At 39.0% G+C, this 25,444-nt stretch overlaps 2 long non-coding RNA genes across 2 annotated transcripts in view; one reads left to right on the forward strand and one right to left on the reverse strand.

The window, feature by feature from the left end:
• The first annotated feature begins 5,621 nt into the window (after window positions 1-5,621).
• LOC307022151 lies at window positions 5,622-6,698 on the forward strand. The gene is made up of 2 exons (XR_013803316.1): window positions 5,622-5,857; window positions 6,375-6,698. It is a non-coding gene; the product is annotated as an uncharacterized lncRNA (long non-coding RNA).
• Window positions 6,699-9,957: 3,259 nt separating this feature from the next.
• Window positions 9,958-25,444, reverse strand: part of LOC307022155 — a 112,405-nt gene continuing 96,918 nt past the window's right edge. Inside the window, exons 2-3 of the long non-coding RNA XR_013803317.1 lie at window positions 11,286-11,423; window positions 9,958-10,224 (exon numbers count right to left, since the gene is read on the reverse strand). This is a non-coding gene — a long non-coding RNA (uncharacterized lncRNA). The remainder of the gene's footprint in view (window positions 10,225-11,285; window positions 11,424-25,444) is intronic.

The raw sequence follows: 25,444 nt of genomic DNA on the forward strand, positions 1-25,444 counted from the left end.
TCAGATAGGATAAGCAATCGAGCCCGAAAAAAAATCAAACCAACTTCTGGCCTATCTGCAAAACTGTAGTGTAGGCGATGGATGCAGATGGGAGCAATTCCCTATGTCCAACTTAACATCAGAAAATGAGCATGTTTCTAGCCCGGATCCACAAAAACATATTCTGTATATAGTTAGATTCCCCCTTCATGACAACGGGACTGCTGCTCCTAGCTCCTCTGTCTCACTGCTAGCTCCGTTAGCTCCATTGGCTCCGTGATGCTACAGGGGCTCAGCTCATGAGGTGAACACTACTTGAACTCGACCGTGTTTGTTGTGTTGGTTCTGTTATGAACTCAGACACTTAGGATGTAGAACCAATTGCACGACCCGGGAGACAGAGGTAAAGTATTTGTAAGATACTTTATTTTCCAAAAAACAGCAAGATGAACTAAAAATGGTCACTATCGAATCTCTAGCTGAGATGACAAATTGTGAACAAAATGAAAGCGCTCATGTAGTGAGGAACAAAAACTTTACAATAGCACAAAGAGAGCATAGACCTGGCCATGGCAAGAGACAAGACGAACTGACACTGAACACTGGGAGACAGGGGGATTTAAACACATGACAACAAGACACAGGTGAAAACAATCAGGGGCTCGGCTGACGCTGATGAGAGCGGGAGACACACACCAGGATAGGAAGTGGGAGACAAGACAGAAAATGGTTAAACAAAACATGAAACATGACAAGACTCAACATTTCTGTCGGTGCACAACAGGTTCCTGATGGACTATTCGTCATGCAAATATAAGATTTATCTGCGGTTAAAACAGACCGTCCATGAATGCAGTTTCTTCGGTAAGTCAACCCTGCGTAGCCTACTTTATGTTACTGGTGTTTTTATTAAGCTAACATGAATGAATGTTCAAAGTTGGGTTAGCATTTGAGCAATCGGTAGCTCCATCTGTGCTAACGATGCTATGAGTAGCATCCAAGTTAAACGTAATAGAGAAGTATAAAACATTAAGTGGGATGCTACTGTATAGATGCTTTGCATATGACGTAACGGGTAACGTGACGTCAGCGCAACGGCCATACTGGAGTACCAAAACAGACACAGTAATATGTCATACCTGTTCAATGTTTGTTTTTTACCGGACATACAATGGTTAACTTCTGTGCCATTGTTGGCTGCGGCAAAACAGAGGTGATCGAAACAGGGGGATGAAGTCATTTTACAGGCTGCCGGCGGTTATAACACACCAGGGTGAAGCAACACATGAACTTTTAAAGCGTTGCCAGGAAAAATTGCTCAATAGGATCGGACGGGAGGATCTCAAACCATCCAACCACAACTATACTCGCGTTTGTGGGGATAATTTCACCATGTCAGGTAAGTCTCGGGTTTTACATACAAACATTCAAAATGAACATATAACCCACGTACTAAGACATGTATCTTAACAAGGAAATAGGAATCCTGGAGTCTGTGTCATCGATCGACATATCAGATTGTGGAGTATCTACAAAGTAAAGTCATCCCTTGGCTCAGGTCATCTTCACACCAGTCTGTCAATCCCCATGCAGTGCTTCGTTTAATTTAAAGTAATTCCTCCCCCTACTGGCCATTTTATTATATGTAAACAGTAAAGGCTAACCCTGGCACCTTTTCAGAGGCTTTTGGTTTCCTCAATTATTTGTCATGTTCCAATGTCTTGACACCAGCATTTTAAATATATCTAAAGTCTGACTTGTCCTGTCAAGAGAGGTCAAATTTGTATTAATTAACAGTTCACCCAGGATATAAATGACCTACAAGTGGTACTTTTTGACAAAAATCATCCTGACTGGGCACCGTCTGTCAAATTGGGCAACGAAAAAATTACAGCACCTTCCCCTGCTACACATGCCAGTTATAAACGCGCCAGAAAAAGGTCATCCATCGCGCTACTTGATCTGTACAGCATGGTATCTGATATAGCCTACCATCTTTAGAAGAGCCCACACCAGCCCTGGGAGCCACTGCAACTCAGACCGATTAAGCTTGGGTAAATACATTTTGAAAAAAACAATTATACAATACTATGACAGAAAGGGCAAAGTATTATATGTATTACAGGTTTCGAATTTACCCAGTGAAAAACAAGTACATGCTCCTTTAACTGTAAGCTGCAGAGATCACCTCACATAACAGAGATAGATTAACATTGTGTTCATATTACAGTTTTTTTCAATGCTAAAACAATTTTTTTGAAAGCAGGGCTTATATTCTCAAAACACTTAACACAATTCACAAAACCATACACACAAAGTGCAAAACACCTCATATATACTGCAGACTTAAGCACTGCACCCAGAACTACAGAAACACTTACCAAAACCAAACTTTTGCACCAAATGGCACACACTTCATTCATAGTATAAGACATTTTGTAAAACCAACTACACACCATCGTGCTCAAGCGCACTGTTTTTTTTATGGCATTTGATATCGAGAATTCTGCAAATAAAGATTGTTCAAGTCTCCAAAATATGTGCAGAAACACAAATATACTGTTGTTATACTTTTACTTTTCAAAAAGTGGAACGTTGAACTGCAAATTGGGTGCAGAGCTGAACATGTGTTTAGAGTTTGGGATATTTGAGCTGAGGTTTTGCTCTTTGACTGTCAGTTTAAATAATGATGCTTTTTGTGTCATTTTAGTGTGCACAAGTTTTTTTGATTGTTACACTTACATGTTCTTTATATAGGTTTGATGTAAAAGAAAGATGTTCAATCAAATAAATATACACTGTCATTCAGAGTGATTAGTACTTATGTTTCTTTTGACAGGGGACGCCTTTTCCTGGGTAACTGTCTTGGCATCACGTATCCGTATAGATGTTTCTATGTAGAAAAGGAGAGATGCAATTATGCACGTTGCATTATTGGATTGTTGACTATTTAGAACCACCTTGTCATATGCTAGGTAGCACATAACAGAAGCTGACAACCAAGAATAGGTTCACAACTTTTGTAATTTAAATATATTGCAATATATAATAAAGCTTTATTTATAAAGCCCTTTTCATAAAGCACGTGTAGCTCAAAGTGCTTTACAAAATGGCACACATCACAAGTTAAAAATAAACCACAAGAAATTCCCCTCAGATCAGATGTTAAGACCTTTACAGGTACATGCAGCATAGCAACAACATATATATACTGTACATATAACATTTTAACAGGTTAAGAGACACGGCGAGGTAAAAGGTATGATAATAAAAATAAATAATAAGACACAAGACTAAGTTAATTGATGCAACAATATAAAACCCTATAAAATAAATTCAACATATAGATATAGGTACAACAAAAATAAAAGCTGGTGTTTAAAAATGTCCACTGAGTTGGCCTCTGATATTTCTTGGTAGCGTAGTGGATAAAAGCAGCCTCACCCATTTTATTTTGGGGGACTTTAGGGATATTTAAAAAGCCAGCTGAAGAGGACCTCACAAAATATTTACTCACTTTTCCAGCTATCACAGCCACATCTCCTTGATATGCAACGCAAACGTCGCGGATCCACCCGGATGTGAACTGGTTATGTGCCTAGAGCCCTTTGTACGCCTTCATTTCCTCCATGGTGTACAATGGAATAGGCGAAGGTAGTTCACGATATCACAGTAGGAAAGTGAAGGCCATGAATTTATATTGATGCTGTAATCCTTAACGGGAATCAAATAAGGGTCCACCGAACCAATCGACGCACATTTTTCTCTGTAAACGGTCTTATCCTCTGGATTTAGTGATTCGTAGTAGCCTTTCATTTTCGCCATTTTTGAACGCTCCCGCCACTGCCGCCAGTAGAGTGGTACTCCAAGATGTCTGACGCGAAATCCCGTGACGTCATTAGGAAGCCTCTGTACCAAAATAATTCTGTGCGAGGTTGGCAAAATAAGGTCATCCTTGTACGTTAGATAGTTAGGTTACTGTATGCATTGTTAAGGTTCATTTCAATTTGCTATGATCTACAATAGCATAAAATAGACTAGCTAACGTCAACGTATTGTTGAAGAGAGGCTTAGTGTATATTAAATCAACCTCACAATAAAATGTGTGTATCTTTAAAATATGAACGTCACATTTCAAGATGGTCCAGAAATAACGCTCCCTTAGATATTGTAATATTGCTAACCGCCTATCCAACCAACGACCCAAACATTGTTGTTTTTAATATTATTACTAATGCCTCTTTTAATTGTATTATCCTCACTCTTGAGAAACAGCCTTATCGTGGCTGTAGAACGGAACATGTAACTTAATGCCTGCATTTAAGGACGATGAATAGGGTAGTCAATGCTTTAGTGACAAGGAAATTATATGTTTAAATAGCCTATTAGATATGACGTTATCTGTGACTTCAGTGAAAATTAAGCTTATCCATTGCATTGCATTTGTTAAATAGGTTTGTGTCTTACCCTTACGTGTGTGATACATATGAATATGGCATATGAAAACAAATTAATTTGACTGACTCATGAAAAACTCATCCAAAGGAACAGTAAAATAAAAAGGACCTACACAATAATACTCAATCAAACTGATACAGTATAAGGACTGTGATATCCAGCAATTTTTTAAGTATAACAATAAGATTATGACCTGTTTTTAAAAGAAGATAAAAAAGTTGTTTGCATGTAAAGAAGTCTGTAACCCACGTATGTAACTTTACATCTGTTTGTTCAAAGTCTCCTTAAGGTGATCCAGACAGGCTGGACCAGAGGAGGAGAGACAGATCTGGACTCCTAACAGCAGAAAATTTCAGCACGAATTCCAAGGTACACCTTTTTCATACTTTACAAAGAATGCATAAAGTAATGACTCTAATACACTGATATACATGCCATTAAACATGACTAAATATAGATCTTCCCACATCAGTGATGTTGAGTGTACTTTCTTAGCAAAAGGTTACATTTACATTTTATCAAGCAACATCACTTTTTTGTTGAACTTTCACATTTCCATGTATTTAAGGCAAATATTATTGAACATAGTGAGAACTACGACCCTTTGTCTCTGCATATTGACTGTAAAAAAAAATGTTAAAAGTGGTTTCTTTCAGTGAGACAACCGAACAGAGCAAGCTTCTACAGTTGCACTAAGTTTTGATAACAGTTAAATATTATTTTAATAATACATTTATTTCAATGTTGATGAATTTAGAACGGTTTATTCATAATCTGATTACCTTCGTAGTACACTGTTGGATTTAAAAAACAAATTCAAATAAAAAAAATCGTTATATTTATAGCCACTGAACAAACAAACACACCTCTATCTTAAATAACACACTTGCTCTGCAATAATATGTTTTTTGATATTTCTGTTAGGAAAGGACATGCCTGAGAGACAGGACTGCTTCACCATTTTCTCTTTCTCTGAGGGTCCAGAAGAACATCCAAGAGGGAGAGGAAAAGCTGATGTTATGAGATTTAAGAGCAGTACAGGACATTCACTAAAGGCCCGGACACACCACGCCGAAATCGGCCGTTTTCGTTAGTCGGACGACGAAGCGTGCCCTGTCGCCCAAACTCAATTTGGTGTGTCCCGCACATAGACTGTGTATATAAATGGACGTAGGGTCCGTGACGTCACCCATAGGATTCTGCAGAGTTGCCGAGAAGCCCTTAGTAGGCGGAGTCGGCCACTAACGGCTCGACAGTGACGTCAGAGTTCAACTCCAGCCTGCTCCAAATAAGGGCAAAGAGGCGGAGCCGAGGCGGGACCTCCTGCCACCGAGCTGAAAGTTCCAGAGCTAGCTGAAGCTACCAAGCTAAGCTAACATGCTCCCCATCTGCACACTGCCGTGGCATATACGTTTCTAAGGTAAGCGGACATGAAACTATTCAGCAAAACTATAAATAATAATAACCTAAGTTATTGAGTTTTTAGCATAATACTTCAGAATCTTAAAATCCCTTAACGTTTGTATGCAATTGTGCTAAATTCAACACTGGAATCAAGCAAATATTAATATGTTTGCATGACATTAGTTATTTATATTTTGATATCACTTAATTATACGTTTAATACATTTAAATCAAGCTAAGGTACATGTGATGGTAGCTAGTTAGTGTTCTTACCTGTGAGGCCTCCTCCAAACAGCATAATAACCAGACTGTATCATTAAAACTAAGTACCAGTTCTAGATCCTTGACTTTAGACAAACAATTCAAAAGACAACATGTATTTAAAGACCAATCTTTATTTGAAGGTGCCTCTTAACCTGATATATTAGTTATACAGTAATAGTATTGACAATCTAAAAAAACTGAGCAACTCAACAGTCAACTTTGTTTCTTATTGATTAAAGCATTTATTATTTTCATTTTCCCCCTCTCAGATTCAGTGTGGACGGATTGAGACAGCGTGGTGTCCAGAGAGCTACAGAGACTTCAGGGAGAAACCTCTGTGTGATGGACGTCCTGTCTGTTGGTTTGGAAAGGACTGAGGGTCTTTCCTCAGCGAGGAGGACCAGGCCTGATGGAGGAGCCCATGCAGGGCAAAGCTGATACCAACTGCACAGGCCTAGTCTGTCACGTTATTTGACTAAATGTTTTTACTTATACATTTAATAGGTTTACACCTTCTGTCCATATGTGCTTTTTATTTAAAACATTTGATTAACTTTTGGTTCACATTTCAATAAATTGTATTTGTATTTGCACTCCTTTTGTCCATTATTCTTACTGAAAATGTTAGATTACACATTCACATCTGACTGAAGATTGGCCCCATTTATTTGTGACGTTGCAAACTCTGTGGTTCAAGGCACAAGTGATGTGAAGCTCATAAAGTGAGGCAAATAGAAATAATCAGCTGATGGAGTGTAGATGTGGAAATAGGTGCATTCGATCAGCTGACTGTTTTTACATTAAAAGTAGTTTCTTAGTGTACTGGTCTTAAGATCTCATAACATCAGCTTTTAATTTTCTCTTGGATGTTCTTCTTGACCCTCAGGGAAGGAGTGTCTTTCAGGCATGTTCTTTCCTAACAAAAATTACAGGAAACATAAAACATATTATTGCAGAACAAGTGTGTTATTTATGAAAGTGGTGTGTTTGTGTGTTTAGGGCTGAAGATATAATTATTTTGTAATTGTAATGTTTTTTTTTATTTCAACAGAGCTACAAAGACAATCAGATTAAGAATGAACAGTATGAAGTTCATCAACATTGAAATATATGTTATTGTCAAAATAATATTTAACTGTTATCAAAACATAGTGCAACTGTAGAATCTTGCTCTGTTGTCTCACTGAAAGAATAACTTTTACCACGTTTTTTACAGACAATATTGAGAGATAAATAGTAGCAGTTCTCACTATGTGTTAAATATCTTTGCCTTCAATACATTAAATTAGAAAGCTGACAAAATCATATTGCTTGTTAACATCTAAATGTAACTTTTTGCTTGGAAAAAACCCTCAACTTAACTGATGTGTAGGTGATCTAATATTTAGTATTGTTTAATGGAATGTATATCAGTGTATTCAAGTCAATACTTCATTCATTTAAACCAATATCTTTCTTGATTCTTTGTACAGTATGAAAAAGATAGTCTGTGTACCTGTGCTGAAGGTCACTGCTGTGAGGAGTCCAGTTCTGTCTCTCACTCTGGTCCAGCCTGTCTGCATCACCTGGACACCTTAAACAAACAGATATATATGTAAAGAACCATGTGTACAAACAATATAACTTATTCTCTTCTGTTGAACATGTTGGATTGTGTATTGTCCGAGTCAAGTTCCTTTTTATTTTACTGTAACTTTGGAAGTTTTGTTACCAATGCTTACTGTTTATGTGATACCAATTTGGTAATGCAATTCATAAAAACAACAAGGTTTGGGATTGTTCTTCAGATGACTGTGATGTTAACGTATAAGCTCAATAATGAACTCCAGCTCAACCAACCATATTGTAATATCTAAGTAATCATCTTGAAATATGACATTAATAATTGTAATATACACACATCTTATTGTGAGGTTGATTTCACATACTGTCACGATCACAGGTACAGATCAGAACCCAATAGCAAGACTCAGATACAACCAGTGTATAGCAATGTTCAGTTTATTCAGGTCAGGGACAGGCAGGGTCAAAACCAGGAAATCCGTCAGACAGGCAACCAAAACCAGACAGGGAGCATGCAGGAACTCGAGATCCGTAATAAGGCAGGCATGGATCAAAAACCGGGCAGGACAACATCTAGGCTAGAGACCAACACTCACTGGAGAGCTTGGCGGAAACGATAAGACAATCTGGCAAAGGCCAAGTGATAGTGAGGTGGTATAAATACTGTGGAGTGATGAGGGAATGAGTAACAGGTGAGGGGAAGGGCTGGGGAGACCAGGTGAGGAAAGTGAGCTGATTACAAGGGCCTCGAGGAAGGCGGGATCTGAAATGACAGGAGAGTTTAGATGAGCCACCAAACAAACAATAATAGAAGTGTCTAACTTGTGACACATACACTACTTCGACATTAGCTTGTCTACATACTTGAGCATAGCCAATTTAAATTATCCTTAGCGATGCATACAGTTCCTACCTACATAATAATCATCTCTCGAAGTTACAAGGATGACCTTATTTTATCAACCTCAAACAGAAGCCGTTTGTCGTACAGTTTTATCCCACTCAACGCTTAACACTTGTCTATTTTGTTTTAACCTATATAAATATAGTCTATGATTTTAACTTGGAGGCTAAGATTAGCATCGTTAGCACCGATGTAGCTACCACTCGCTTACACGCTAACCCAAGCCTTAAGATTCATTACGTAGCTGATTAAAATCATTAACACATAAATTACTAAGTACTCGGATTTCACTTACCGCAAAACCGCATTCATGCACCGTCTGTTTCAATCGCAGAGCGAGTCACAATAGTCCGATATATAAGCATGAACAACAAACAAACACGGCCGGGGGCAAGTTGTGTTCCCTGGATGAGCTGAACAGGTAGAGTGCCTGTAGCTTCACGGAGCAGCTAGCAGAGAGACAAGAAGCTAACAGCAGTAGTCATTTGACAGAGCCGTCGCTCAATGTGACCACGCCCTAATTTATGCAAAAAATGTAAGACCTAATATAAATAAAAGGGTTGTGTTAGAAAACAATTCACTCACAGATCCATAATCATGAAGGTGGAATCTACGTATATATTCATAATAATATTTTTTGCATCCATGGGTAGAAACATGTTTTTTTCTGCTGTAAAGTTGGAGATTTTAACATGGGGGTCACGCTATTTGTTGTTTGTTTAGATCACGCAGTCTGTTCTTCTTCTCTGTCTTCCGGTTGTTGCCTCTTTTGAATGACGAATACACGCTACCGCCGCCTGCTGGTAAGGAGAGTTATTGCCACTCACGCATACGCAGTTCGTACGTGCTCGGCTGAAGTCTTTGTGGTGTGTTCCAGTGCGACACATGGCCAAGACGCAGGAGAATACGCCGACGCAACAGTCGGCGTCAGCGTCAGCGAGTTCTCTGGTGACTGCTTGGTGTGTCAGCCTTAAGAGACACTTATATTGTAACACAAAGACCTGCACACTGAATAGTTTTGTAGTTTAACAGGAACTTAATTGTTGTGTTGTTTTGTGTTTTACGTTGCACCTCAGAGACAGTGTGATTATTGTCAGGCCTATAAAGTTTGGCAAAAAAAAGTAGTCAGCTGATCAAATGCATTTGCCTCACTTTATGAGCTTCACATCACTTGTGCCTTGTACCGCAGAGTTTGCAACGTCACAAATAAATGGTGCCAATCTTCAGTCAGATGTGAATGTGTAATTCAACATTTTCAGTAATAATAACGGACAAAAAGAGTGCAAATACAATTTATTGAAATGTGAACTAAAAGTTATCAAGTATGAACCATCACCATTTTTTTTAAATAAAACGAAATAATATACATACGTTACACTAAATGTTAATATTTTAATTGACAGGCTTGGCCTGTGCAGGTGTTAACAGCTATGCCCAGCATGAGTTAAGTTCTGTAGGTGCAGCTGGTGTAGGTCCTCCTCCATCAGGCCTGGTCCTCCTCCATCAGGCCTGGTCCTCCTCCCCCAGGCCTGGTCCTCCTCCCCCAGGCATGGTCCTCCTCGCAGGGAAAGACCCTCAGCCCTCTCTGGCCAAACCAACAGACAGGACGTTCATGAAGCTGAGGTTTCCCCCAAAGTCTCTAATCATCCATCCTGTGAATATGAGAGGGGGAAAAATAGTGTAATAGATGCGTTGGACAATAAGAAATATAAAGTTAACTGTTGAGTTGCTCAGTTTTTTAGATTGACAGGGTTTAATAATACAAACAAAAAGAGAGGCACCATAAAATAAAGATTGGTCTTTCAATAAATTGTGTTGATTTTGTCTTTTGAATTGTTTGTCTAAGTCAAGTAGCTATAACTGTTACTTATAGTTTGAATGATACAGGCTGGTTATACTGTTTGGAGGAGGCATCACAGGTAAGAGCACCATTTGTTGTGTTCCATCCACAACAAATACACACAGATTGATGTGTGTGTATTTATTGATCTACTATTTCTTGAATCATTACTGTCAGTCCAAAAAAAGAGATTTTGTTTTAGTAACATGTTTTTAAAACATTATCTCTTTTCCACTACACTATCTTGGATATTTTAGTTTTTACATCACTACATTTATCTAACAGCTTTAACATTGTAAAGGTGTCACTTCGGACTCTGGGTAATTATGACAGCATGTCCTACTATTTTGAGAGTTTGAACAAACCAGACCTTCATCTATTAATGTAGAAAATAGTCAGCACATTAAACCATTATGAAAGTAATCATTAGTTAGCTCATTGTTCAAAATGAGCTCCAACAGTTAAGTCAACTCTTGCATCAGTAATAACAATAAAACAAATGTTATAATAGTATAACTTGTGTCTACTTTAAATACTTTAACAACACGTTCCTAATTATACTAGCATACTTTTACTAAAGTAACATTAACATGTTTAAATGCAGGGCTTTTGTAAGAGAGTATTTAATAGTGTAGCATGGTCTACTTGACTTTTTTAACCAAAGTGATCGTAACGTTACTTTGCAAACCGTCAACCCCCCACACACACAAAAGGTCACGGTAACGTTGTGATTCACTTCAATTAATGATAACTACGGAGCTTGCTAACAGCAAGGCACAAGGCTACTTCATTCATTTAGCTAGCTAATGTAAGATACAAATGCTGTCGAGCCCTCACTGCTTGTAAAATAACGGGCACAAACTGACTACTTACCCGAGCCCCGCTGTTCTCCGTCATTTTTCTCCCGGGTTGTTGCGATATGACTGACAAAGCTGTGCTCTGATAGGCCAGAAGTCGGTTTGATTGCATTCGGGCTCGATTGCTTATCCTGTCTCAGTAGCCCGGATGATGCTGCAAAGCAATTTTTGACGTCAAATTGTATACACTGAAATTGTGCATTCAAATTGTTTTCACTTGAATTTCTGCGATCTGAATTTCAATATTCAATTTTTTTTTACTTCAATTATTACATTTTTATTTCACACAGGTAAATTCGGAGCAAAACAATTCAGATACATGATTTTCAAAGTCATTATTTTCAATGCTATAAATTCGGTGTCTAATAAAATTCAAATACTTCTGTCTCTTGTTTGCTTCCATAACGTAGGCCTATATGGAACATTTCAATATTAAATTACATTACATTGCATTTAGCTGACGCTTTTATCCAAAGCGACTTACCATTAGTGCGTTCGACCGACAAAATACAAACTTGAAGAAAACAGAATCACATAAGTAGGCCTACATAAGGTTGCATAGAGCTAAAACATTTCAAGTGCTACTCAACTGGCTTTAGATAAGCCAGTCCTTTATTCGTATATAAGTGCTTTGTTAATAGTTCTATCGTTCGAAGTGGTGTCGAAAAAGATGAGTTTTCAGTCTGCGCCGGAAGATGTGTAAGCTTTCTGCTGTCCTGATGTCAATGGGGAGCTTATTCCACCATTTTGGAGCCAGGATAGCAAACCCACGTGTTTTTGCTGATGGGAACTTGGGTCCCCCTCGCAGTGCGGGTGCAGCGAGCTGTTTGGCTGATGCAGAGCGGAGTGCACGTGCTGGGTTGTACGATATGAAATCCGAAAAACATTTCGGAGTTTAGGATGGCCGAAGACACTACACTACCCATAATCCTCAGATATCGTTTGGGACTACAGTCCCCGTGATTCATCTTTCAAACAGCACTTTGAAATGGAACGAAACCACTGCAGACTATCCAAAACTGGACTTGAACGGGACCAGCCACCCACCCCCCCTCCCCCAGAACTACACATGCTGGCTATTGTGTTTCACAAAATGTTCTATGGGACGTCTCTACAGGGAACGTTTTTGTTTTTCCCACAATTAGATGTTGCCAGTATTAAACAAATTGGTGTTATCAAATTTAAAACATATAATTAATAAATGGGTGAAAATTGCTTGTGTCCATAATGGGCAGCATTAATAATAGATTTATTTTGTTAGCACTTTTTTGTTTAGACGCTTTACAGATATAGTGAAAAGAAAGTAACAAATAAATATATATAGTTAAAGTTAAAGTCAAATAATACAAAAACTATCACACTTTAAAAGCCAGATTGAAGAGGTGAGTTTTTGTGAGTTTTTTTGAAGGTGGTGAGGTCAGTGCAGCCTCTGATGGGTTGGGGGAGTGAGTTCCAGAGGGAGGGGGAAGCAATGGTAATATGTACCCACATGACAGCTCATTGTTACTTTGTAATTCTACTCCACTACAATTCAGTGGTTAACCTGGTATTTTTACTCCACTACACTTGTTTTAGTTACTTTGCAGATACTGATTAGTGATGTGAAATATAAACAACCCTTAAATCAGACTTTAGTTACACCTGTGTAAAATTCAGGGAAGGTGATTGTCAAGTGCCAAAAATCAGGCGAGATATTAGTTGGTGCTTAAGAAGACTAAACATTTATCTGCAGATCCCTAAAGTATATTCATTACTTGTTATTCTCTAATAGTTAATTAAAAACTGTATATAATGGATATTTTGCACATCCTTTTCAAGATTTCAAGATTTTCAAAGGTTTATTGACATATCATATACACAACTACGGTGTAGTTATGCAATGAATGAAAAACTTGGGTCACAGGTTCCTCAACAGTGCATTACAAGACATCTATCAATATGTGTGTATACCTCCACTATTAAAGTCTCATATTCTGCACATTTCTTATACTATCTACATACATAAGAGTATAATGCATATGTATAATATCAGTTAAAATAAGTGCTTCAACATAGTTAACATTCCAGGAAAGCAATATATTAGACGTTAAGTACTTTGTCAGGCTTAATATTTATCTGTAGATATCCCCCAAACTTTTTTCTTATTTAAAAGAAGACCTTAACCTAAAGTATTAAATAAAGGTTAATTCCTTTTTCTGTTTTGCACATCCTCCTATTAATATCTTTGTACATCCGGCACTAAACTGTTTTATTGTAGAGATCACTTACAGTATCTTCTTGATTTTTTATATTCTATATTTCTATCATTGACCTTCTACTTTCCCCCTGTATGTACTCTTAGGGTGCATTCACACCTAATAGTCCGCTCTCTGGTGCGCACCAGACCACAGTTTGTTACATTGTTTCATTTTTCAGAAGGTTCGGTTTGCGTTCACACGGGCAAAACTCAAACGGACTATAAACTTTAAACACAAGTCATGTGCTCAGAAATGCTGTTCAACCATTGGTCAGACATTAAGGGGGTAAAAACGCAAATCCCGGCAATTTCTAGCGGAGCCTCCGCCATGGAGCATCGGCACCATTAGGGCAGGGATATCTAGATACTTTCCAAGGTTTGACATAATGAATTGTGCTACTTTTAAAGAAAGCAACGATGTTTTCAAATCTGTAATAAAAAAGCTCCTCAAAAACGCTATCGAAGCAGTTCCTGCCGTTGCTACGTTAGTTCAAACAGTAACAACGGACTATTTTTCTTAGCGGATGCATGTCAATTTAAATAAATACATCCAACTATTTTTTAAATCAATAAAATCATTTTCTAAATCCACAAAAGCATTTCAATTAATATTGGGAGTCATGTCGTTACTTTGTTGAGAATGTGGCCATGTAATAAGCGGGATAATGTGCAGCGGTGCTGTCATTATGGGGAAAATAACACCGACAGGCTGATCAGGAGCGCAACGCGAAGCGGAGGGATCTAGATCAGCATTTTCTTTTTTCATTCTGCAGTAAGGAGGGACGACAGCTTTTCTTACTTTTATGTAGCTGACGGATAATTTGTACTTTACACGACACTGTTCAACACTTAATTCTGCTTTACTCTTTAACTCAGGGGTGGGGAACCTTTTTCCTCTCAAGGGCCATTTCAATTTTACAACATCCTTCGAGGGCCGTACAAATTATTGAACTCAACATTTGCTTAAAAAACTAAAATCACAGCCCATTCATTTCCCCTTTCTTTCATTCTATCCATGTGGACATGATTTAAGTGGGGGGGGGGGGGGGGGGGGTCTAACCTCATCTAGGGGGGTTTGGGGGCATGCACCACCAGGAAGATTTTTTAAATGTTGAAGTTAAAAGCATCAATCTGGTGCACTTTGAGAGCAACATGAAGAGATCTATGGATACATCTCTCAACACCCATATGAAACAGAACTGTAAGCAGATTTTTTTCTTTATGAATATTTTACAAATCATGTCCCTTTTAAACTGTATTCTTGTTTATTAATAGCAACTTTTTTTAAATGTCATATTAGTATTGTATACCTGTTTACTTTATTCTCTTATTTTTCTATAACTATAATGATCATATAAAGATGTGCCTTTACCTCACTGGCTGGAGAAAAAGCTTCTTATATCCGTTAGCATAGCTAGCTAACCAGATGCTAATAACAACAAAGTTATTGACTGTATGATCAGTATGACAGATGAACAGATCGTCACTGGCCAGGAAAAACAGGCACTCGCTTGTTTAATTATTTTGCGGTCTAGATTTCTTGAATTGTTTTCTTTTTTGCGTGTGTTTATAAATTACCTCGAGGGCCGTACCAAATGGTCTCGCGGGCCGTATCCGGCCCGGAGGCCGGAGGTTCCCCACCCCTGCTTTAACTAAACAACCGTGAATGTCTTGAAAGACTCTTTCGCTAAAGATTTTAGAAGATATCCGCGTTCTTGTGACACGTAAATACTACGCTTCCTATGTTTTGGTACGGACTGCGTTCACACCAGCAATGAACCACTCCAGAGTTCGCAAGCAAGCGCTCCGAGACCACCTATTTTAGCGGACCAGAGTCCGGTTGTTTAGTTCACTTCAGAGGTCTCGCACTGTGTTCACACCGACCCAAATGAACCGCATCAAGCGGCTAAACGCACCAGGGTTTGATTCAACCGGACTATACAAGGCAGGTGCGAACGCACCCTTAATATCTTTTTCATCAAATATAACATTTAAAAAATAATTCAATAACATGCTTTAACCACTAGGCGGTGCACACAGCCATAATAACTGTTTATTATTAGTGTAGGACACTTATGTATGTACAGTGGCGTTTCTATGTGTACAAAACTGGGGGGGCAGAGAGAGGTGGGGGGGAAAGAGAGAGAGGGGGGAGAGAGAGAGAGGGGGGGAGCACATACATTTACGTACACAGCGTGGGGATGTCATATTGTAATGCATCTTGATATATGCAGTAAGGGGCACCATCACAAACCAATTCTTAACAATAACAACAACCGTTATGCTTTAGCATTAAAACACCATCGACTGTAAATATAAGGAAAACACAGACAATCTTCACCGAGGTCACAATATCAACCGATCCAGCAGAGGCAAATCACAGAAGATCAACAAAATATATGACATCAATTAACTTACCAACGCTGAAGGATCACTTGAAAAGAAAAGCGGCACGACGGTCCTTCCTCTGACAGAATGTGTCTATCACTTTGGGGATGAAGTCCTGTAGTTGCTGGATCAACTGACTTTCAATTGAAAGCATGGCCAATGCGTTAACTCCCGGCTGCCCCCTGGTGTTGCGCAGTGTTCAAATTACCCATTTGATTTCGGGGGAGCCCTATTTTTCAGTGCACATCCTGCTACTAAATATGTTGCACACTCTGTTGACTGGCGCAGCAGCCCGGATGCGATCAATTGCTATAAAAACACTCTGCTGCTACTACAGACGGTATTACTGCCAAAGCACAATAACATTTCAGCCTGGTTCTTATGGTGCTCATACATTTTCCGCAGGTTATTCTGTTGATCACTGCTGACTTTTTCCTGAATCCATTCTTGTGAAAGGTGCACTCCGGTGGATTTTTCTGCGAGCAGCAGGGTTGGGAGATCAATATACTTTTGACTCTTTGCAAATCTCACTTCCAAATTTTTAATTTTTTATGAAAAGCCATGGATACATTTCATTCCACTCAGTCCATCTTTTCTGTGTCCAGTTAAAAGCAAGGTCATGGGCATCGCCAGGTTTGCTAGTGCAGATGGCGCCGGCGGCTGTGGCCGTTGTTGAAGCCTTTTCAGGCTCTGCATCATCAGGCCTCTCCCTGAGGTGTGAACGCCGCTTATAGCCGGCCAACTAAAAGTTGTTCCGTTCACGTTGTCATTTTTAGACTCCTTCCCTTCTTTGCTTGTGAATCCAAAAGATGCAAGGCTTGGCTGTTTTCGTTTTGCCATATTTTTTATTACAAAGCCAGAGTTACAAAAATATTAATATGAAAATGTCAAATAGCCTACCGCGCCGGCATTGCCTGCCGTAACCAACGTAAGTAGCGTAAAGATGGCAACACCCAGAAATATTCACAAATATAAAACAAATATTCAGAAACTGTAATGAACAATGACTCTTATTTATTTCAACAACTTTTATTTAAAGAAACTCAACATTTCTAATCTGTGTGACAAATATACACAATTGTTTTGGGTTCCCCCTATTTATCTCAAAGTCGGCTTTCAGCTGCCCCCCTCTTTAGGGGAGCCAAGCTCCCCCTTGCTCCCCCCCATTTCGAACACTGTTGTTGCGAGTGAAAGTCTTCATCCTTTTGAGGGTGGAAAAGTTCCTCTCTGACTCGGATGTCATCATCGGAGTTGTTACTATTATTTTGAACAAAATAACAGTCTCAGCAAACGTATCCTTTTGGACAGGGCAGTGTTTCCAGTGTGAAGCTCACTGTGGCGGTAGAGCGTGGTCAGCTCAGACTTCAACTTCTCCTTGTTTCCCAACGCAGGCCACAGTTTCACGGCGCAGTCAAGCTCAGGTGTAGGAAATGACAGGACATGCTGTGGGAAGAATGAGCTGTCAACGAGCTTTGCAGCAATCAAATGGTCACTCTGTTAATTTTCTGGAAATTTTCCTTGAAACGGCAGAGCGCGCTGTTGATCCCAGGTGCATCAATGCTTCGTTTTTGCAGAGTGATGTATAAAACACCTACTTCTGGCATAAGCAAAGAAAAAAACTCCAAGAGCTGCATAAATGCTCGGTCCCGCAGTTTCTTTGACAGGCCGTATGCCTCACTTATGGTGACCACATCCCATCCTGGTTGTGTGCGTATATGCTCCATACACTGAAGAAGTACTTCTCGGGTCTCCCAAACCGCGTTCACAGTTCTGCTTTTAAAGTTCCTTCTCACAGCCGGTGGCCGTGGTATGTGTTTCTGTGTTGCCTCTGCAAGAGTTGCAACGCGTTTTGGAGCACCGGAGAAAAAAGTGGAAAAAGCAGTTAGATCTGCAAAAAATACCTTCAGGATGCTCATCCTTGCTGAACACTATTGCTGCAGGGTCAGGTTCAGTTGGTGGGCGTAGCAGTGAACAAACTGACCGTTTGGGTACATCTCCTTCATCACCGTCTGTACCCCGCGCACGTTACCGCTCATGACGGCAGCCCCGTCATAGGTCTGAGCTATTAGCTTTTCTTTCAGCTTCAAGGGGTTCCAGAACAGCCTTGATGCTGTTAGAGAGACCTACACCAGTTTTGTCCTTTACTTCCACAAACTCCCAAAAACGCTCTGTAACTGTGAGTTCAGGCATAATGTATCGCAGCACAATCACCATCCGTGATTTACAGGAGACATCGGTTGTCTCGTCGGCCTGAACGGCAACACATGATGTGTTGTCCACTTGCTTGGCTATTTCCTTCCTGTACACTTCATACATGCAGCCTAAGAGTTCATTCTGTATGGTGCTTGATGTCCCTTTAAAAACGGGCTGAGCTTCGTAGTGCCGTCGAAGCCTGGAATCGCCCTCACACATTGTCTCGTAAATTGACCCGAATATCCCTGGATTCAGAGAGTCCGCCGACTCGTTGTGGCCCTGCAGTGCTGTCTCACATTTCCCACACAGTTTGATACAGGTGATGATCCGATGCAGCACGTACCTGTTTTCTTCCACCTTCCTATTATGATCATCAATGCCGCGTCTGTAGGCGCTGTCAATCTGTGCTGCAACATTCACCCTTCCAAGGAATCCCAACTTTACGGCATTTTCCAAGTGACTGTTGCTGCTCTCATGCTTCATTGTCCTCTCCGAAAGATGCTTTAAGTCCTTGTAACCTGTCCTTGACCAAGTACCTTGATCTTCACCATAAAGCAGGCAAGGAAAGCAAAAGAGGGAATTCTTCTGGATGCTCACCATTAGCCATTTATTTTTAGTCTCACGGCATTACGTGTTATAGGAAGACCGGAAGCTGTGTGGTTCATAAAAACATGTTCTTACTCAATATCAAGCCACAATTATTGCTTTTATTTTAAATCGTATAATTTCTGACTTTTGTTGCCGTCTGTGAGGAAAATAAATGGGGCTGAGAGTCTCAGAATACTGAAATCTGTTAAATCTTTTTTTCCTTCTAATTTGTTATTCTTTTCAAAATAACACACTTTTATTTACTCAACAATAACACATAATTATCCTTGTTTTTATTTATTGGTTTATTTCCATAATCTCGTGATTTTTTTACGTCCGTCAGGAACTGAATTTCAAAATAAAATAACCAGAAACAGACAAAGGCCTCTAGGAGTTTAGGATGGCTGAAGACACTACACTACCCATAATCCCAAGCTATCGTTTAGGACTACAGTCCCCGTGATAATCTTCAAACTCTGGGATTGGATGTTGGAGTGGCAGTGTCAAACAGCTGTTTGAAATGGAACGAAACCACGCCAGACTATCCAAAACTGGAATAGAACGCCCCCCCAGAACTACACATGCTGGCTATTGTGTTTCGCAAAATGTTGGGACGTCTCTACTGAACGTTTTCGTTCTTCCCACAATTAGAAGTTGCCATGACATTGGTGTTATCAAATGTAAAACATATAATTAATAAATGGGTGAAAATCGCTTGTGTCCATAATGTGCAGCATTAATACCCACATGACAGCTCATTGTTACTTTGTAATTCTACTCCACTACAATACAGAGGTTAACCTGGTATTTTTACTCCACTACACTTATTTGAGTTACTTTGCAGATTCTGATTAATGATGTGAAATATAAACAACCCTTAAATCAGACTTTAGTTACACCTGAGTAAAATTCAGGGAAGGTGATTGTCAAGTGCCAACAATCAGGAGAGATATTTGATAGTTGGTGCTTGAAAAGACTAAACATTTATCTGCAATTGACATGAATGGAAACGAGTAATAAAGTATATTCATTACTCGTTATTCTCTACTAATAGTTAATTAAAGACTGTATAATGGCTATTTTGCACATCCCTTTCAAGATTTTCAAAGGTTATTGACTTATCATATACACAACTACGGTGTATGCAATGAATGAAAATCTTGGGTCACAGGTTCCTCAACAGCGTATTACAAGACATCTGTCAATATGTGTCTATACCTCCACAATTAAACTGTCATATTCTTCACATGTCTTATACTATCTACATACATAAGAGTATAATTAATGTGTATAATATCAGTTAAAAAAAGTGCTTCAACATAGTTAACATTGCAGGAAAGCAATATATTAGACGTTAAGTACTTTGTCAGGCTTACTATTTATCTGTAGATATGTTTAATAATGTTTAAATAAAGGTTAATTCGTTTTTCTGTTTTGCACCTCCTCATATTAATATCTTTGTACATCCTGCAATAAACTGTTTTATTGTAGAGATCACTTACAGTATCTTCTTGATTTTTTATATTCTATATTGCTATCACAGACCTTCTACTTTCCCCCTATGAAAGTATGTACTTAATATGTGACATAATCTTCAATGAGAACCCCAGAAAAGCCGTTAGCTGTTAGCACTCCAGCTCACAGCTCCTCATATCTGTTCAGAAACTAGACAAAAGTTAAACAAGTACAAACCACAGACTGTCTGTGTCATGGCGAATACAGTCGCTGGTTTATCAATGTCTGTATAGGCCGTTGTTGTGAGTGTGGACGGTCGGAGCATATGTGACCCGCTCTATCGAAATGAGTCGGTAGTCGCAATGGCTCGTTTCAAAATAAACGTGGATTTGTGTAAAAAACTAGTTTTTCAGGGTTCGGGTGTTTTGTTTGATTTTAAAGAAAGAAAGTCTTGGCTTTTGGAATGTGAAACCTTTATTGCCAAAATATCCCGATTAATACATTTTTGAAGCTTGTAAAGTGAAGATGACCGGCACCCCTCACTCGCACCCTGCTCTTCCGTGACGCTGCTCTCCCTCCCTCCGGCTGAAATTATGAATGTAAGGCATATAGTAATCATAGATAACACGGCAGGGTCCGTTACAGTTTTTTTTCATCTGATTTGAAATAAAAAAAGTCTTTTTTTTTTTAGAATATTAAACTTGTTTCGGCAAATTCAGATGATAAATAAAACTCTGAAGCTTGTAACGGCATAATTATAAGCGGAGAACGGAGTAACTTAACGTCACAGCAGGCGTAACAACAGCCGGTGTTTCTTGTGAGTGTTTTCCCCGGGAAACAAACACAATACACACAAACGCAAAAATACACAAACACACACACATACACACACGTACACACACACACACTCGCGGGCTTCCCCCAGACCAGTAATCCAAACGAAAATATTTTCCCTCCGTACTACTTTTATCATTTGCTCCGCTAATAATCAATCAGATCGATGGATTCCAGAGAAGAGAAAACTTTGAATGCCTTTTTCTCAAAATGATGACTCGGTGACAGTCATTATATAATGTGACATATTTTGCTTAATATTTGGACTACAACAACAATCATGATATCATTAGAAAGCTATCTCCTTTTTCCAACAGTGTCTACAAAATGTGTCTTCAGGTCAATGCGACTGATTTCGATAGAGCAGGTCACATATACTGCGTTAGCTTAGCCGATCTCCATTTAGAAATCACACATCTTAAAAGGTTTTTCACCTGCCGTCTGTCTGCAGACTTGTCAAAGCATAATAATTAATGGTTTTTACAAACCAGTATCATTATGCTGTTACTTCGGCATCATTTTGAAACGTGCATTACAATTACATTTAAATTCTTTCTTTCCGGTTTTTTACTTATTTTGATCGGCTGGTGAAGTTAGCTATATGCTGCTCTCTTCGTCTCCTCTTCACACTACACGTGACGTTTCGCAGCACACGTGACGTATTTACAGCCAATCCATTCTGAATTATGTGAGATGACGTATGGTGGGGATGGGAGCTCAGTGCCCCTATAGTCATTATTATTTTGCCACACATATTAAATAGAAAAATACTCTGAGCATGCGCAGTGTTGTTTTTACAGTCACCATTCACTTAGACAGTTGGAGGGAAGGGCATGATCGGGTTTTGTCCCACATGGCTCAAAACGGCTCAATAGTCACACACTGTAGACACTAATTAGAAGACACTGACTAAAACAGCAATGTACAGACACATCAGATGATTAAACATGATTTTTTTGCATTTTTTTGCATATTTTGGGAATCATTATTTGTAATACTTTCTGCTGACACTAGGTGGGGCTGTGTCATAACCCAAAACCCCTGACTATGCTTTCAACTCAGTATTTACATTCTTTAATTCAAAGAAAATCAGAACTACGGCAGATTTGTAATATTTAATGCAGCCGAACCGTGTATTACAATGCCATTATTTGATGACTTTCAAAGAGAAAAGCAAGCACACTCGGAATAAAGTATTATTTTCTTTTAAATGTTTTTCAGATTTCATATCGCATAAACACAATATCCCAACATGCATTGCTGCTAAACAATCCAATCACCAAGCTTAAACCTTAGTTGAGATCTTGGGTAATCAGTTCAGTTGGTGTGTATCTGTTTCCGGTTATTTTAATTTTAAAATTCAGTTCCTGACGGATGCCAAAAAAGGCTGAGATTATAGAATTAAACGAATAAATAAAAATAAGGATAATTGTGTGTTATTGTTGAGTAGATAACAGTGTTTTATTTAGAAAATAATAACAAATTATATTACAAAATATTCAAAAAATACAGATTTCAGTATTCTGAGTCAGAATACTGAAATCTGTATTTTTTTAATATTTTGTTCCCACGGTACCTGGAAAACATGGAATTAATTTTTTCATTTTCCAGGTATGGAAAAGTCATGGAAACTGAGCAAAATTGAACAATTACATGGAAATAGAAACAGTTTTCCTGGAAATCTTTATTGGATGAGGTGTAAAATAGTAATAAAATGAAACTATAGAGCACAGAATTAAGATGAGTTTATAAAAACCCTTTACATGTGAACAGCTTTTACTGTAGATAGAAATGGATGATCCCATGTTGTAGAGCATGCTCTTGGATCCTATATGGTATATTGGATGTTGGAATTTGATGCAGGCAACTTGGTGATATGGACTTTAAAAGTATAGTTTCGGATTGGTGGAATAATAACGTTACTCGCGATCTCAATAGAAGGGTCAAATACATGCATTTCCCAGCCAACACGGGAGCCTTGACATCTACAGTGAAACTTCTTATGCAAGTTTATCCTCAAATGTAAGTAAGTAGTAAGATTCATCCCGCTTTCGTCTCATTAGTATGCATAAAAAAGTGACAGGTCACACCTCCCCCATTATGCAAATGAGCTAAGTCCCGCCTCCTGTTTGATCGAGGTGTGAGATCTCAAGTAGGTGTGATATCCCAAGTAGGTGTGAGATCCGTCGATAGCAGGGGGTTGATGTGTATTCACAGGTGTGAAAAGCCCCACTGTTGCGCCTTATGGTGTATCATAAAAAATGTTTCAATCACATTAGTATGCATAAAAATTGACAGGTGGGCCCGCCCCCAAGTCTATTAAAACAAAATGCCGCTTCCATCACATTAGTATGCATAAAAGTGACAGAAGGGCCCGCCCCAATTATGTGATGTCAGAAGACCGAGGGGGTGGAGTGAGATAAAAAAAAAAAGAACAACATGCAGATAAAAAGCCAGTCATTTCCAATCATCAAGTCATCTTTCCAAAAAGAAAAAATGGCCAAGAGACGCCTCGATATGGGTTTAATCAGCGAGACGCCTGTGACAACTTACCGCCATCCGTCCGGAGCGCCAATCAAGAAACGGATGCAGTATCTGTGCCGGGTTCAAACACCTCCGGTCGAAGATCTTGAAGAGAAATGGCTTCTGGAAAATGAACATGTTTGGGGATACGTATTCAACTATATGGCGAATGAACTGCATTTCTACAATCTGAAGAATGGAGAAATGTATGGACCCCACAGTGTTAAAGCGACGTTGACCTCAACAGATTGGGCTGTGTTAACTCTGGTGTCTTCCAGAGATCTCCACGCAACCATTGTATCGGAAGAAGTAGTGCATCAAGAAAATACTCTGAAACCAGCGGTGTACAAGATATTTGCAACAAAAAGCAAAGAAACGCAAACAAAAAGCGAGATCAGAGAAGAGTTTTCACCGTTACCCCTCAATGTGGAGGATGAAGAAGGAAATATCCCCCCGCCGCCAGAAGTGAAAAGAGTCCTGACAAGCACCGTCTGGGAAACTAAAAGCGGACCATCTGGGCGATGGTATTACCGCGCAAGCCGTTTGCTGACGCAGGGGGGAGGGGTTCTCTCTAAAACACAGTGTCCTGCCATCTCTCTCTGTTTCTGCTGATGTGTAAAATATACAAAATAACGTTTTATAGACTTACTCTCTTGTTAAAAGGTGATGAAGTTTGTAGCGTAAGCCAGCCATCAGTATTCTAGTTTTAAGGATCGAAGGATCCAATGTATTTTTAAATGGAGCAGAAATAGAACTAGTCTCCCAGTGCAAGTATCTTGAACAGAGAGTGTCATATTGGAACTCGCACTTGACTTTTTAAGAAACATATCCAGAAAGTAACCAATACCATTAAATTCAACTTGCAACATTTTAAACAAATTAGACCTTTTTCTTAACTGTCAATGCTGCAAAGTCATACCTCCACTGTATGATTCTATCCCACATTGAATACTGTTTTACAAACTGGTCGTTTGCTTGTGCCACACACCTGAAACCCATAGAACAGCTGTTCAAGAGAGCTATCCAGGTGTTTGACAGAAAGCCACAGTCATACCACCACTGTACCATCCTTGAATATGCTGCTCATGCTCTTTCTGCATATCGTGTATTTATTTTTGCTGTATGTAAATGTCATGTTCTTATATGCTGTATGTGACGGGACTATAGATGGAAATTAGCTCAAAGCTAAAATCCGGCTCATTTACACTTGTAGGCATTATTTTTGTTTTAAAGTGTTCATCAATGTGCACTACGGTAGCCCTGAAGAAAATTAAACATTAAAATATGTTATCGATGTCCCCATTCCCAGTTTGTTTTGGGAATAATTGCGATGTTTACGATGTTTTTTGTAGCTCTTACCAAAACAGAATTTTTGTAAAAGACTGCGACTCTAAAAGGCAAGTTTGTGATTTTAACACTGTTTCGAAGAAACAATACATTATACAATATTACGACTTTTTTGCCATATTTTTAACACAATCTTTTTTTGTTGTTGTAGGGCTTCAAGATATTTTGCATGTCATGCATAAACACGGTGTCATCTTTTCCTTGAAACTGACGTGCTGCCCGTTTTACAAAACAAGTTATTTTTCTGCTTCTTCATCCTCTGAATTTCCTCCCCCGTCCTCTTCCTTCAGCCAGCACAACAAGAATCAAGGTGGATCTGTGAAATGAAACACCTCTTCCCAAAGCGTGACTTCCCTATTGAGAGCATGCGTCTAGGGCAGTAGGGTCTAAACCAATTGGCCAGATAAACTAACACGCAGAACGTACGGTATGTTTGAAGACTAACCATTTATCCAGTTCAAGCTGTCTTTAAGATGTGACAATGCGCTCTGACTATCCCCCGTAAAATGGTGACAAACTATTACTTATTCTTAAATTTGACCTCTTGCTGCTGGTTGAAAATGATAGATGAAAAAATAACTTTAAAAAAAAAGACTCAAACAGCGAGGGAC

The sequence above is a fragment of the Notothenia rossii genome (genome assembly GCF_949606895.1).
Source record: "Notothenia rossii genome assembly, chromosome: 1".
NCBI lineage: Eukaryota > Metazoa > Chordata > Actinopteri > Perciformes > Nototheniidae > Notothenia > Notothenia rossii.